Consider the following 16356-nt stretch of genomic DNA (forward strand, 5'->3'; position numbering starts at 1 on the left):
TAGTAGAATCCCCCCTCTTATGGGTTAAATGAGGAAGACGTATTTTGGTTGCATGCATTCAGTTGTGCAACTGACTAGTTATCACCTTTCATGTCATACTAATTGCTTTAAAATTATATTAACACACTTGAAAATTACGGGTATGGTTGGGGTACAACAAGCTCACAGGTATACATACACTTAGGTTAGAGTCATTAAAACTTGTTTTTCAACCACTCCACAAATTTCTTGTTAACAAACTACAATGTTGGCAAGTCAATTAGGACATATACTTGTGCATGACACAAGTAATTTTCCCAACAATTGTTTACAGACAGATTATTTCACTTATAATTCACTGTATCACAATTTCAGTGGGTCAAAAATGTACATACACCAAGTTGACTGTGCCTTTAAATAGCTTGGAAAATTCCAGAAAATTATGTCAAGGCTTTAGAAGCTTCTGATAGGCTAACTGACATTATTAGAGTCGATTGGAGGTGTCCCTGTGGATGTATTTCAAGGCCTACCTTCAAACTCAGTGCCTCTTTGCTTGACATCATGAGAAAATCAAAAGAAATCAGCCAAGACCTCAGAAAAAATGATAGACCTCCACAAGTCTGGTTCATTCTTGGGAGCAATTTCCAAACGCCTGAAGGTACCACGTTCATCTGTACAAACAATAGTACGCAAGTATAAACACCATGGGACCACGCAGTCGTCATACCGCTCAGGAAGGAGACACGTTCTGTCTCCTAGAGATGAAAGTACTTTGGTGCGAAAAGTGCAAATCAATGCCAGAACAACAGCAAAGGACCTTGTGAAGATGCTGGAGGAAACAGGTACAAAAGTATATAAATCCACAGTAAAATGAGTCCTATGTCAACATAACCTGAAAGGCAGCTCAGCAAGGAAGAAGCCACTGCTCCAAAACCTTCATAAAAAAGGCAGACTACAGTTTGCAACTGCACATGGGGACAGAGTATGTACTTTTTGGAGAAAAGTCCTCTGGCCTGATGAAACAAAAATATAACTGTTTGGACATAATGAACATCGTTATGTTTGGAGGAAAAAGGGGGAGGCTTGCAAGCCGAAGAACACCATCTCAACCGTGAAGCACTCTGTCATGCTGATTGAGTTTGAATAACATACTGGAAGCTTCAAAAGGAGGGTGGTGCTTGGAATCATTGTTCTTCCTCTGTCAACCATGTTTACCTGCAAGGAAACACGTGCCATCATCATTGCTTTGCACAAAAAGGGCTTCACATGCAAGGATATTGCTGCCAGTAAGATTGCACCTAAATCAACCATTTATCGGATCATCAAGAACTGTAAGGAGAGCGGTTCAAATGTTGTGAAGAAGGCTTCAGGGCGCCCAAGAAAGTCCAGCAAGCGCCAGGACCGTCTCCTAAAGTTAATTCAGCTGCGGGATCGGGGCACCACAAGTCCAGAGCTTGCTCAGGAATGGCAGCAGGCAGGTGTGAGTGCATCTGCACGCATAGTGAGGCGAAGACTTTTGGAGGATGGCCTGGTGTCAAGAAGGGCAGCAAAGAAGCCACTTCTCTCCAGGATAAACATCAGGGACAAACTGATATTCTGCAAAAGGTACAGGGATTGGACTGCTGAGGACTGGGGTAAAGTCATTTTCTCTGATGAATCCCCTTTCCGACTGTTTGGGGCATCTGGAAAAAAGCTTGTCCGGAGAAGACAAGGTGAGCGCTACCATCAGTCCTGTGTCATGCCAACAGTAAAGCATCCTGAGACTATTCATGTGTGGGGTTGCTTCTCAGCCAAGGGAGTGGGCTCACTCACAATTTTGCCTCAGAACACAGCCATTAATAAAGAATGGTATCAACACATCCTCCGAGAGCAACTTCTCCCAACCATCCAGGAACAGTTTGGTGACGAACAATGCCTTTTCCAGCATAATGGAGCACCTTGCCATACGGCAAAAGTGATAACTAAGTGGCTCGGGGAACAAAACATTGGTATTTTGGGTCCATAACCAGGAAACTACCCAGACCTTAATCCCATTGAGAACTTGTCTCGCCTCTCCTCAAGAGGCGGGTAGACAAACAAAAACCCACAAATTCTGACAAACTCCAAGCATTGATTATGCAAGAATGTGTTGCCATCAGTCAGGATGTGGTCCAGAAGTTAATTAACAGGATCTTTTCAATGTTGTATTGTAGTCACCCGCAATCATTTTCGCCATCAGGTAAGTACTATTTCATCACGCAGAATGTTTATACTTCAAAAAATATATTCTTTGTGCAGTATCTACAATCTAAATGTGTTTGTCCAACTTTCCTGTTGTTTTTCTGTTTGACTTTGTATGGTCATTTATTTGACTTAATGGGATACTTTGGGATTTTGGCAATCTACTTCCCCAGAGTCAGATGAACTCGTGTATATCATTTTAATGTATCTATGTCCAATATGAAGGAAGTTAGAGGTAGTTTTGATTGCGAGTCTATGGGTATCTGCTAACATGCTAGTTAACAAGGTCCTTCAAACTGAAAGCAGACATAAAAATAGTATCCACAAGTTCATCTGACTCATTGCCAAAATCCCAAAGTATCTCTTTCAGGTTCATAGGTCAAATCAGTGGTCATGGTTGTAATGCAAAAAAAAAAAAGGTGAAATCAGTTACTGACACAGACATTGTGGCATAGCAGCAAGATCAGAATGCTGTGAACCAAGAGGTTGTGTGTTCAAATCTTAGGAAAGGTCATGTTGAATAAAAATGAATGTATAAATAAACATAAACAAACTTTGTATGTTAAAAGCACTGTGTGTGTATCATAATAATACATATATGTTTGCAGGGAATTTACCTGTGAAAATCCACATGTGAAATATCATCATGTCATGTGTTCCAAAAACACATGATTTCTCATGTGCAAAACATGTGGATATGTCACGTGAAATCAGATGATTTTCCACATGTGAAATCATGTGGTTTTTCCGCAAAGGCTCTGTCTGCTTGCAGCATCTGGTGGACACCTGCAACAGTGCAAGTCACTGGAGAGAAAGAAAGAAAGAAAGAAAGAAAGAAAGAAAGAAAGAAAGAAAGAAAGAAAGAAAGAAAGAAAGAAAGAAAGAAAGAAAGAAAGAATGAAAGAAAGAGAGGCTAATGTGTTTGCATATGGCTGGTTTTGATATGTGCATAGGAGGCAAGTTCAGTACTTCATTCAGAGGGAGCTGGTTTGGCCAGCTCAGTACTTCGTTCAGAGAGAGAGAAAACTGGTTCTAGAGCCATCTGATGATTAATATGAGGGCACATTATGAGACAGCACTGAGAATCTCTGTGAACATTCTTCTTATTAATCTTTTACCTGTATTGCTTCATTCAAGTCCATTTCATCTGGACTTCTTGCCACCCTCTGTAACACTGAAAAACAAAAACACACATCGTGAAATACAGTATCTAACCACAGCACAAAGGTCTTTGAACACAACAGTCAACGCTAACAATCCATTGGACGTAATACAACGGCACAAAGAGACAAGATATTTTCCCTTCACAACAAAGCACAATGCTCCATACTGCGGGCCAGTTCATTATGCAATAGCAAACCAAAGAAGCGCTTTCAAATGGTATCAGATACTCACGCGCTCTTTCATTTAACAAGGCTAACAGCTCCAAGTGAACCCGATCACACAAAGAGAGAGACGCTCACTGACACCACAGCAATTAGGCCGTACAGCTAATCTTATAGGGCACTTAGGACATCTTTAACAGCCGTCAGGGCACCAGGGTTGATGTGTCCTGGTCTCTCCTGGCCCGTGGGGCAGCAGGGTGACTGTTTTATGGCCGTGAGGGTGCGGGGTTGATTGTTAACACAGGGAAAGTGATCCCTGGAGTCAGGCCACTAAATCTGCTCCGTCCCTGTAACCATGGCAGCAGACAGGTAGTGTCTGGGTCACAGGGCAAAACATTGCCAGCCTCGAGCGGTCTGCCGTCGGTTAATAAAACTCTAGCTCAGTGTGAGCGAGGGCGCAGAAGCACACACACAAACAGACACAGCATGTGCACACACACACCCGTCTCGGGTGACTGGTGCCAGCTGACCTGAGGACAAACATTAATATACAGGGGAACAGGCTTCCATTAATCAACGACAGCTGAGTCATAAGGTTAGATGCCCATTTGAGGTCATAGACTCTTATGTACTACTACGTGTATATTCCAACATGTACATATCCAGCATGTGTTTGTCCCTGGTTCATTTGGGAAGATCATGGCAAGAAATAAGTGGAACAGTGTAATGGAACATTGGTTGACAACATGAGAGCTGTGACGCCAGACAATGACACAGCTACAGTTTTATTTTTTGTTAAATGACAGTGTTATCTGGAAGTAATAGATCACATTATACAAAGCAAATAGGTTCTCCTCCTCTTTGCATGTTAAGTATTCTTCAGTGTGCTTGGACTGAGCCCTGGTCTGTCTGTCTGCCCCACGAGAGACAGACATACGCCCGTGATTGTCTCTGCCCTTCTCTCGCCTCGCCTCGCCACTCTGTCTTCAGTTGCTATGAGACAGGCCGGCTCAAGCCAAGGCCTCCGCAATTCATTATTAAAAGGAACAAAAGCCAAAGCAGTGGACAAAGCCGTCCCGACCAACCCAAACCAGCTCCCACTTAACACACACATCACACTTCACTGTGCTCTCTGACTGACTGACATACAAATGGACAGTTCAAGGCCTTTACGTGTCTCCTTTTGAAAATAAATATGCCCAGTAATATACAGAGACACATCTCATAAATGACCACTACGAGAAGTCAATAGAGGGAGAATTCTGCACTTATTTCAATAACCTCTAACAGGCCTCCGATGGATATCACTTTGTCTCTTGCTGCTTAGAAGCCAGCACCTTTTCACCTCAGCTGGTTTTACTTCCTTATTACTTCTTTATAACACAGTATAAATGACACGGCTGTTTTAGGAAACAGTACACCATGCAAAAGATCACCCAATTTCATTCATAATCCAGAGTCTGTTCCCTACGTGATATTACTTTAAGAAAACTAACAAATGTAATATATTTTAGCTCTAACACAGCACAGTAAGACTGAACAGCAAATCTACATTTTATTTTTTACAAAATCACCTGTATTTCTGGCTTCTAGCCTCCTCACACCAGTTCTGTCTGGCGCCAAATGTCATTAAAGAAAACACACACATCTGAATCTGCATCTGTTTCTGTCCAAAGTAAGTGAGGCAAGCTAATGAAAAGCCTCCCTCTTCCTCCTCCAGGTCTCCAGACCTGCTCACTCACATGACAATCACTGTCTATGAAATGCCAGCAGAGAGGCAATCAGTCATTGTAATTAGTCTGCTTGCCATCCCTGTTGTGTCATAATTCAGACTGGGCTGGAAGGCTGGGGCTGGAGGCTGGGGCTGGAGGCTGGGGCTAGAGGCTGGCTGGGAGACATAGTGAGACACTAAAGACCCAGCTGTTGCTGACTGGGTCCACCACTGCCTCATCTAAACCCCAACACAGGCCACTCCCTCTCTCCCCTTTCTCTCTCTCTCCTTTCTTCAGTCTTATCCCTGGTCTCTTCTCCTCTCTCAGGGGGGGAGACAGCAAAATGATTTTGTGGTGGGAGAAGGGACTGACTCCCTCTCCCTCCCTCCCTCCCCCCTCCCTCCCTCCCTCCCATACCCTTCTTACACTTTCTTTTTCTTCTTCACTGCACTGCAGACATTTGTTTTCCAAACTGCTTGAGTGATAAGTGCATGAGCAGCCGATAAACTCAAGGTTCTTTCTGAAATCAAAGGCAACATCTTTAGTGTGGAAATTCACTTACCAAAAATAAAGATCTGAACCAAAACCCACACCACGTATTAAACATGTAATGTCCATTTGACCAACATTTAAATCCTTTTAAAAAAGGGGTGTTCTTCAAACTGCCTCTTAAACGCCAACTGACTAATTCTCCCTGGGCGCTGGATGGATGCAGACTCGGAGAACCAGCTCAGTTCCCCTTGGAATTCAGAGATAAACAGGAAGCTATGGCAGCATTCTACTGAGATTTATTTTATTTGCTTAAAGGACGTGGTTTGCCTGCTGTATCTTTAAAGGACCTGAAGTTTTCTTGGCAGTAAAACGAAGATCTGTGAGTTCAGCCAAAATAGACAATAAAGTAGAATGGAGAAACATGCCAAATTGCTGGGGCAATTCAGTCCAGAGACTCATTTTTCCAAAATGATTCACACTGGAAAGAAAAGCATTTCCCTGTCCTCAGATGAACTTAGTGTGCTCTCACTACCCCCTCTCTCCCTTTCTCTCCCTCGCTCTCTCTCCCTCTCTCTGCCGGCTCATACAAGGAAACGTTGAGGGCGGGTGGGAGAGAGGGAGGGAGGGAGAGTGTATGCAGGCACACACACACACACACACACACACACACACACACACACACACACACACACACACACACACACACACACACACACACACACACAGACACAGAGGAAAGCCTTCACTGCAGATTATTTGCTCGCTGCAGAATTAGGTCATGCACATAAAGGCCTGAAACACAGACACACAGATAAACATGCACTACTTTGAAAGGCCATTTTCAAAGTCATCGGAAAATCACATGGAAACCCAGCAAGAAAAGCACACACAGTAAAAACCATGCCAACGTAACGCGAACGGCCATTTCTAAGCACCCAGTACTGTCAGTAAAGTAACTAGTCATACTGTATGTGCTGAGCTTGGACTTTTCACATGTATTTGACTTGGACATTACACAACACAGAGACAGATGACTTTAGGAGAGGAGAGTGGGCTACACAGAGGATGTGCCCCACCAGTCAGCTATGGTCAATAGTCTGAGTCTGGTCTACGGGTTAGTCTGGCAACGCACATCATTCACCAGCTCTGTCTGTCTGTCTGTCTGTCTGTCTGTCTGTCTGTCTGTCTGTCTGTCTGTCTGTCTGTCTGTCTGTCTGTCTGTCTGTTCTCCACTGAAGGATGACAGTCAATAGTCAATTGTAGCAGGGTCAACGACCCCGAAAGCCGCATCACACTTTGTCATTTCCTAGGTGAGCCAGGGCAGGAACAGCAATGAAAATAGTTTGAATGTGACTTACTGGAAATGATGTGACATGGCTATGAAAGTTAAATACCAAAGCAGAAATACATATCTCAATATCTCACACACCAAATTATTTACATTAGTCAGCCATCAACTCAATGACATTCAGTGACTGATAAGTGTTTGGTAGCACGTGGGAGAGTACAGCCTCAGTTGATGAGTGAGTTCAACGTTAATGAGAGCGTACTGCAATGCCGGCTAATACTTGCAATTATATGGCGAGTCTAAGTCTTTATGCAAAAGGCAAATTAATACTACAGCCATCAACTTTCTGACCTACAGTCATAGGAAGCAACCAAGCAATCTCAGCTCTGCACTGTTACAATTGGCAGTACATATTAGTCAGCTTTTGTGCTGACACACATTATCTAGGTGTGGCAGGCTCTCAGGCCACTGACGTACTGCTAGTAAAAGTCATGTCAAATCTCAGGAACTATCAATTGAAAATAAGAATCTGCCAGAGCTTTTCCCAAAGCTAAATGAGGATCCTGAGAAGAGTGCATGTATGTATGTGTATGTGTAAAATGTATGTGTATGTGTAAGATGTATGTGTAAAAATGAACAGTTTAGATTAGATTGTTTCCCTTTGCGATGTGTGTGTGTTTGTTAATATTGCTATTATTATGTCTTGGCGGCCAGCAATATTCTCTGGACAGAAATCCCAATTCCCTCCCCTTCCCAACCTCGCCACGGCCTTGCTGGAAGGAGGTAACAGGGGAGAACAAGTCATTCGTACACAGACCAGAAGTTTACTGTTACACTCCCCTATGTATTTATTTGGACAGCGAAGCTACAACTCTGTACTCCGGCATTTTGGATTTGAGATCAAATGTTTTATATGAGGCGACAGTACAGAATGTTACCTTTTTTTAAAGGGTGTAGTGTTTTCGTACGTATGTGTTTTACCATTTATAAATAAATGCACTTTATGTTTCTAGGACCTCCATTTGAAGGTGTCATAAGTATTTGGACAAATTCACTAATAGTGTACACTTCTACAGTAATGTGGACGCTAACATGATTATGGATAATCGTGAATGAATCGTGAATAATTATGAGTGAGAAAGTTGCAGAGGCATAAATGTCCCCAAACATGCTAACCTCTCACCATTCCCAAATAACACGGGAGGCTAGCATTTTGGGGGGGGGGGGGGGGTGACATTTATGTCTCCCTTCATTATTCTTGATTCATTCATGATTATCCGCAGTAATAGTAGCATCCACATTAATGTAGAAGTGTTCCGAATCATATTCTATTCTTATTTAGTTTAAAAGTGACTCCAAAATGACAATACATTATTTACCATTCATTTTTATTGGGCACAAAATAATCTGAAACACAACTGAAACAAATTGCAAATGCATCCAAAAGGTTTGTAGTCACAAGCTTGATGTGGTCATTGCGTGCTAGGAATATGGGACCAAATAGGTTCTATCGCGAGTGACGCAACGATCTAAGGCACTGCATCTCAATGCTAGAGGCATCACTACAGACCCTGGTTCGATTCCAGCCTGTATCACAACCGGCCGTGATTGGGAGTCCCATAGGGCGGCGCACAATTGACCCAGCGTCATCCGGGTTTGGCCAGGGTAGGCCATCATGGTAAATATGAATTTGTGCTTAACTGACTTGCCTAGTAAAATAAAGGTTCAATAAAAAAATACTAACCTTGTGACTAAATTGAATACACTATAAGTGAATTTGTCCCAATAGTTATGACACCTTCAAATGGTAAATGGTAAAACAGATATGTGTGAAAATACCCTCAAATAAAAGGTGATCTTCTGTATTGTCGCCTCATATAAAACATCCAAAATGCTGGAGTATAGAGCCAAATGAAAGGTTTTAGCGTCACTGTCCAAATAAATACATAGGGGAGTGTATGTGTTAAGGCTTTCTTAGAAAGAGGTCTGGCTGTGTGATTGTAGGAAACATGCCCTATATTTTAAGATTATTCCACATCTACCAATGCACACCTGGCCATATGTGACACTGTTATATGACATGTTTCTCTCCCATCTTGAAGGCCCTCTCTAGTTTGACAAAGGTACACCATGTATACCTGTACTGTATATAAAACCTGTATACTGTACTTCAGTCAGAGGAATGGTCAAGGCCAAAGTTGCAGGGTCTTCTGGCGTTCTAGTTTGTCATATGAGCTTCATTCAATGAACTACTAAGTACATGTAATAAACGGATAACTACAGTAGCCTTGGACATTCTAAATGCACGCCTCAGACTTTTGAGCACACAGCATACAGCTACCTCAGGATATTGTGTTTGGTTACACAACATACACTGTACTACTGACTGTTTACACCATGAACTACCAGAGAAAGAAGGAGCAGCATGAAAATTCCCAATGTTGCCATCTTATTTTCCTATAGGCCTAATATACTAAGGAAATTAGTCAGGGAAACACAAAAATGTAAATGAAAACAATTATAAGCTACATTAACTGCATATTTTTCAATAACAAATGGCTAAAATTGTAAACAGTCAGAATCGTGGACAGTCAGAATAATGGACACTAATAATTAAGCAAGGCATCAACAACTAAAGAATCACAGTCCAATGTATCATTTTAAAGTATAGGCTATTTTCAACAAGAGGCTATTCTCATAGTGCAATACATTATAATAGGCTGGCCTACATTACAATGTAACTGACTTGCCTAGTTAAATAAAGGTTAAATAAAAAATAAAAACATGATTTTAAATAAGGAGAGAAGGCTATTCCACCTCAATCATATTTAAACCTTTGGTTTCAGCACCAAAGATCTAGGCCTACGTATTGCAACACTGTATTTCCCACATATTGCAACACTGTATATATTTTTTTAAACACATATACATAAAACAATGTATAAACCTTAGGCTATGTCAATAGCAAACATGCAAACAGTATATCAGTGTCCAATGGCAAGGGAAACACAACACTTACCATTTGTCCGTTGTTGTTATCAGGTCTCCCATCTGACTTCCACGTGTTAAAAGACCTTAATTAAAACCCAATAAAACATTTCAAGCACACCATTTTACGTGTAGTTGTGCTTTGTGTGATTTTTCGCGCGTGTAAGAGAGCACTGTACAGAAAGGAAACCGACGCCGACTAACGACGACCGACGATATAGAACCTTTCAAGAGGACGGGTTTTTAATCCCGGGGAAAGCTTCTCATCTGTGTTTTTTCCCCCCCATCCCGATTCGTGTTCACTAGCGTGATAGCCACGAGCTGTGCATCATGCACCGGCTGGCGAAACGGAACCATAGGCTGAAACTGCGGTAGTCACTGCACACAGTCACACATAATAATAAAAAAGTAACGTTTGAACATCACTAGGCGACCAATGGAGAGGTGTGATAGCCTATCTGAGCATGATCATGTCCGGCTCTCGGAATGATAAAGGACAGTTATGCATTACATATTTTGAGCCATAGAAATAGAGTAGGCTGACAGAAACCCCCAGTAGACAAACGTTGACGTCAGGTGCATTTTGTGTGCTGAATGAAAGGTGAAAAATGTTTTCTGTATATCGAAAATACATGTCTATACGTCTTTTACGGAAGTCGAAAAGACGTGTTTTCAGGACATTGAAATAAGGTGCATTTAAGGTGCCGAGTGAAAGGTGAAAATACGTGTTTCTCCGGATGTTTAAAATACGTAATTTACAGACGTTGAAAATATGTATTTTTCAGTCATTGATTGTATGGCCAAATTTCAACCGCTATACATTCTTAATGACGTAAGCATTATATCACACTCGTTGTTCCGTCCTCTTAATATAGGAAAGAAGAGCTGTAGGTCACAGCGTACTATATAATTTATAACATGCAAAGCCATCTTTATCAAAAGCTTTAAAACTAGCAGCAATTATGTTTAAAGGAGGCCAACCAACCGCTTTAACCAACAGACCACATTAATCACAATAAAATTCTCAGAAATGGTTACAGATTTTTTTGCTTGCTATGACTGTGATAAATTGTTGTTTATCTACCTTAGCTGAATGCATTGACTCGGCATAGAGCGTCTGCTGAATGACCAGAATGTAAATGTTAAAACAAACACTTGTAAAGCATGCTGGGTATTAGTTTAATGAGCTCCACCCCCAAACAAGTACACATTTGGTGGTGAGGACTAGATCCAAAGCTCACAAGTTTGAACATCACAGCACGGCACGGTTTAATTCATTAGAGTACAGTAGAGCACTCTATGGTAAAATACAGTAGCGTTTTATTCATAAGAGTAGAGTAAAGTACAGTATAGTTTAATTCAGTAGAGTACAGTACAGTTTAGTATAGTACAGTATAGTACATTTGAGTAAGGTAGGGGACAATACAGTACACTATACTTTATTTTCTTTACTTTACTATACTCTACTGTGCTCTACTATACTCTACTCTACTGAATAAAATGCTACTATCCTATATCATACCATACTGTACAGTATTCTACTGTACTCTACTCAGTGGTGTAAAGTACTTAAGTAAAAATACTTTAAAGTACTACTTAAGTCGTTTTGGGGGGGTATTTGTACTTTACTTTACTATTTATACTTTTGACTACTTTTACTTCACTACATTCCTAAAGAAAATAATGTACTCTTTACTCCACGTATTTCCCTAGCACCCAAAGTACTTGTTACATTTTGAATGCTTAGCAGGACAGGAAAATTATCCAATTCACACACTAATCAAGAGAACATCCCAGTCATCCCTACTGCCTCTGATCTGGCGGACTCACTAAACACATGTTTCATTAGTAAATTATGTCTGAGTTGGAGCATACCCCTAGCTATCCGTAAATAAATCAAAACAAGAAAAAGGATGCTGTCTGGTTTGCTTAATATAAGGATTTTTTTATGGTTAATACGGGTATGAAAAATGTTGTGATATTATATATTCTGAAATTGAAAAAAAATGGGTATTAAGAATTACCCTCCAAGTCCAGGAAAATTTACAAGCTGAACAAGCATTGTTGGAATGATGAATTAAGGGATCTATGGTCAGTAATGCACAAGGCTGAGTACTTATGTTTACAGTGTAAAGATAGGAATACAAGAGTGTAGGAAGGAACTTAAGAAAAAACAGCATGTTTGATAAAAGACTGTGCCTATTGAAACGGAGATATCAGAGAGGGCAGTTATTACACCTTGAGGAAATACAGACAAGAAATCCGCAACAGTTTTGGAGCCAAATAAACAAGTTAGGACCAAAACGACATTCCAATGGAAGAGCGGGGGGGCTGAACTCTGATATTACACAGGAGTGGGAGAAGGGGTTTGCTAGTTTGTTCTCAGGTAATGTAAATGTGACATATTTTGAGGAAGAATTTTATATAGACATATGTTCCCTAAGAACTCAAATGGAAAATACAACGTTAGAACCCTCTTATATATGTAACCCGTACTTAAATGAGGAGCTGTCTGTGGCAGAAGGTGATTGACGCTGCAAAAAAATGGGAAATTATTTGATATTGATGAACTGCCTAGTGAGGTTTAAAAATCCCCTAAATTAATTGATGTCCTATATGATTTGAGTACAGTATACAGCCATTCACTTGGTATAAGTCTATAGTGAATCCCATTCCCAAATCTTCAAAAAATTACCCAAGAGTGCCATTGAACTATAAAGGCATACGTTTATTAAGTACGGAATATAAATTATATTCATCCATCCTCAACAATAGGCTAATTACAATTTCATTACACCAAAACATTCTGGTGGAAGAACAAAATGTTTTTCATAAATCCAGAGCCTGTATAGATCATATCTTCTCAGTCTGTACAATAATCAGAAATAGATTACATGACGAGAAGCCTACTTTTGCATGTTTCATTGATTTCCAGAAAGTTTTTGATTTTGCAAATAGGGATCTTTTAGCCTATATTTTGTTGACAGGGTTTGATGGGAAATTTTATCAAGCAATCCACTCTTTACAAAGTACCAATTGCTTGTGTGTGTTAATGAATATCGTACAGATTGGTTTCCCACCCCCTCGGGTGTAAAACAATGAGACGCCCTATCACAGACTTTGTTGGCTTTGTTTATAAATTATTTGTCAAAAGAAATTAAACAGTTAAATATTGGAGTAAGATATGATGATGAAATGCTAAGTATCCTTTTACATGCTGATGATATTATTTTGAATGCAGAAACTGAACAAGACCTGCAGAACATGTTTTTTATTATGTGCAGTCAATTGGTGTAAAAGATGGAGACTCATGATCAACCAGACAAAAACACAGATAATTACTTTTAGAAAACCAGCTACTAAGATAAGTGTTTATTCCGTTTTGTTTTGGTGAAGACATTCTTGAGTTTACTAGCATTTATAAATATTTGGGTATTTTTATTGATGAACATATTACCTTTCTATATGCAACATCTGCCCTGGCCGACTCAGCAAGTAGAGCCCTTGGGGGAGTTATAGGACAAACTAAAACACTCAAAGATACTGGTTATGCTACATATTCCAAACTGTATCAGACGTGTGTGTGTCCTGTTCTGGACGACTCAGCAGGAGTGTGGGGTGCTAAGAGGTGTTTTAAAAACGAACATGTTCATAACATATCAGTATGTTACTTTTAGGTGTCCACAAGTTTGCACCTATATTTGCAATAAATGGGGATGTGGGCTGGGATCCCTGTGAGGTGAGATGGAAGGTGTGTATGGTGAAACTTTGGAATAAACTGTTGGATTTGCCGACTGCCAGAATAGCAAGTAACGTTTTCCAATGGGATCTATCCATACGGGGAAGCCTGGGCAACTGAAATGTCTGACCTTTTACAACAGTCTGACTATGAACATCTGTATGAAAACCAAATTAAGGGATACGTAGATATGATTAAAAAACAACTGCTGATGCAATCTGAAGCATACAAATGGATGGAGGAGATGAATCATAAACCACAATTGAGAACCTTTTGTTTGATTAAGGGTTTTAATTTGTGTGTGAGATGTATATTAGGTATAACCTACCTAAAAATAAGAGATCGCTATGTGCACATGTAAGATCAGGGATATGGCCTCTGCATATTGAAACAGGTCAGATCAGGGATATTGCCTCTGCGTATTGAAACAGGTAAGATCAGGGATATTGTCTCAGCGTGTTGAAACAGGTCAGATCAGGGATATTGCCTCTGCATATTGAAACAGGTCAGATCAGGGATATTGCCCCTGCGTATTGAAACAGGTAAGATCAGGGATATTGTCTCAGCGTGTTGAAACAGGTCAGATCAGGGATATTGCCTCTGCATATTGAAACAGGTCAGATCAGGGATATTGCCCCTGCGTATTGAAACAGGTAAGATCAGGGATATTGCCTCTGCATATTGAAACAGGTGAGATCAGGGATATTGCCCCTGCGTATTGAAACAGGTAAGATCAGGGATATTGCCCCTGCGTATTGAAACAGGTAAGATCAGGGATATTGCCTCTGCGTATTGAAACAGGTCAGATCAGGGATATTGTCTCTGCGTATTGAAAAACGTAAGATCAGGGATGTTGTCTCTGTGTATTGAAACAGGCCAGATCAGGGAAATTGTATCTGTGTATTGAAACCGGTCAGATTGGGGATATTGTCTCTGTGTTTTGAAATTGGTCAGATCGGGATACCGTCTCTGTGTATTGAAACAGGTCAGATCAGGGATATTGCCCCTGCGTGAAACAGGTCAGATCAGGGATATTGTCTCTGCGTATTGAAACAGGTCGGTATTGTGGTGAAATAGAAGAGGAAAGACTATGTAACTATTGTGACCTCTAAGAAATGGAGAATGAAACTAATTTGATCCTCTATTGCCCTTTCTACCTCGATATACACTTGCTCTTATTCCAGAAAGCACACCAGATATACCCTGGCGTTATGTAGCTGAGTGACGAGGAGAAATGTAAATGTTTTTTTGTCCATTGTGTATTTCCGTTTGCGGAATATTTACATAAAGCATGGAATAAAAGAAAAAGGGATACCTATAATGAAATTGTACAAATATTTAGCTTCTATGTGGTTGATGGTGTGTGTATATATATTGTGTAACCATTTCTGTTATAACCTGATCAGTAAACAGTAAAACTGTTGGTTCTCTCAAGGTCTAGACTATTTGCTTTGTCCTTGCTCTCTTCCCTTTAAAATAGGCTATTGCATATCAAACTATACACATATGAAATATTGTATGTGCATATAGCTTTTCCCATTTATTTAGTTTTGTTTAGGGTATTCCCGTAGGCCTAAATCCTGTCTCTCAAAACGTGGTTAATTACAATGACTATTACAATTATTTATTAAATATAAATGAATTATTAGACAAATTGAAACAATTATAAACTAACCCATTACAATTAAGGCCTATGCATGATTCTTTTTATATCACTGACCCCTTTCCCTTTCAACACAGACCTGTTTTAGGGACAATGCTGTCATACCATTCGTATGTTAATAAATTAAAGCACAATTTTAATTTACATGTGCCCAGAAACTCTTTAGTGAACAATGTGACGTGGTTTGTTATTTTATTTTATTTTCACCTTGAAATGCATCTCCTGTAAGAAATATGCTCTATAAATACAGTTTGATTTATTGATTGTTGAGTGGGAAGGCTTTAAAACATATTTGTGAAGGTATGAATCTTAAACTGTTGCAGTTGCTGATACATTTTCCTGGAAGAACTATGTTGACCAGGACTACTGACAAGAGACCTGAGATTTGATGAGATTTTCTAGATAATTGATTGTTAGTTTTTGAATGAGCAACTTCTTGTTTGGGTGGCAGGTAGCTTAGCGGTTAGAGCATTGGGCCAGTAACCGGAAGGTCATTGATTCAAATACCAAAGCCAACAATGTGGAAAATCAGTTGATGTGCCCCCGAGCAAGGATATTAACCATCATTTGCTCCAGGAGTGCCATACTACTATGGCTGACCCTTTGAAACAAAATACTTCACTGCACCTATCCACTGTATGCGACAATAAAACTTTGTTATTATTATTGTGCAAATGTGTGTCTTTAGTTGTAGTTTTATGGATACTATCTATACTTATACATTGTAGAATAATAGTGAAGAAATAGAAACGATGAAATAACACATATGGAATCATGTAGTAACCAAAAAAGTGTTAAACAAATCAAAATATATTTGAGATTTGAGATTTTTCAAAGTAGCCAACCTTTTCCTTGATGACAGCTTTGCACACGCTTGGCATTCTCTCAACCTGCTTCATGAGATAGTCACCTGGAATGCATTTCAATTAACAGGTGTGCCTTCTTAATGC

Source organism: Oncorhynchus nerka, linkage group LG9a, assembly GCF_034236695.1.
Source record: "Oncorhynchus nerka isolate Pitt River linkage group LG9a, Oner_Uvic_2.0, whole genome shotgun sequence".
In the NCBI taxonomy this organism is placed as follows: Eukaryota; Metazoa; Chordata; class Actinopteri; order Salmoniformes; family Salmonidae; genus Oncorhynchus; species Oncorhynchus nerka.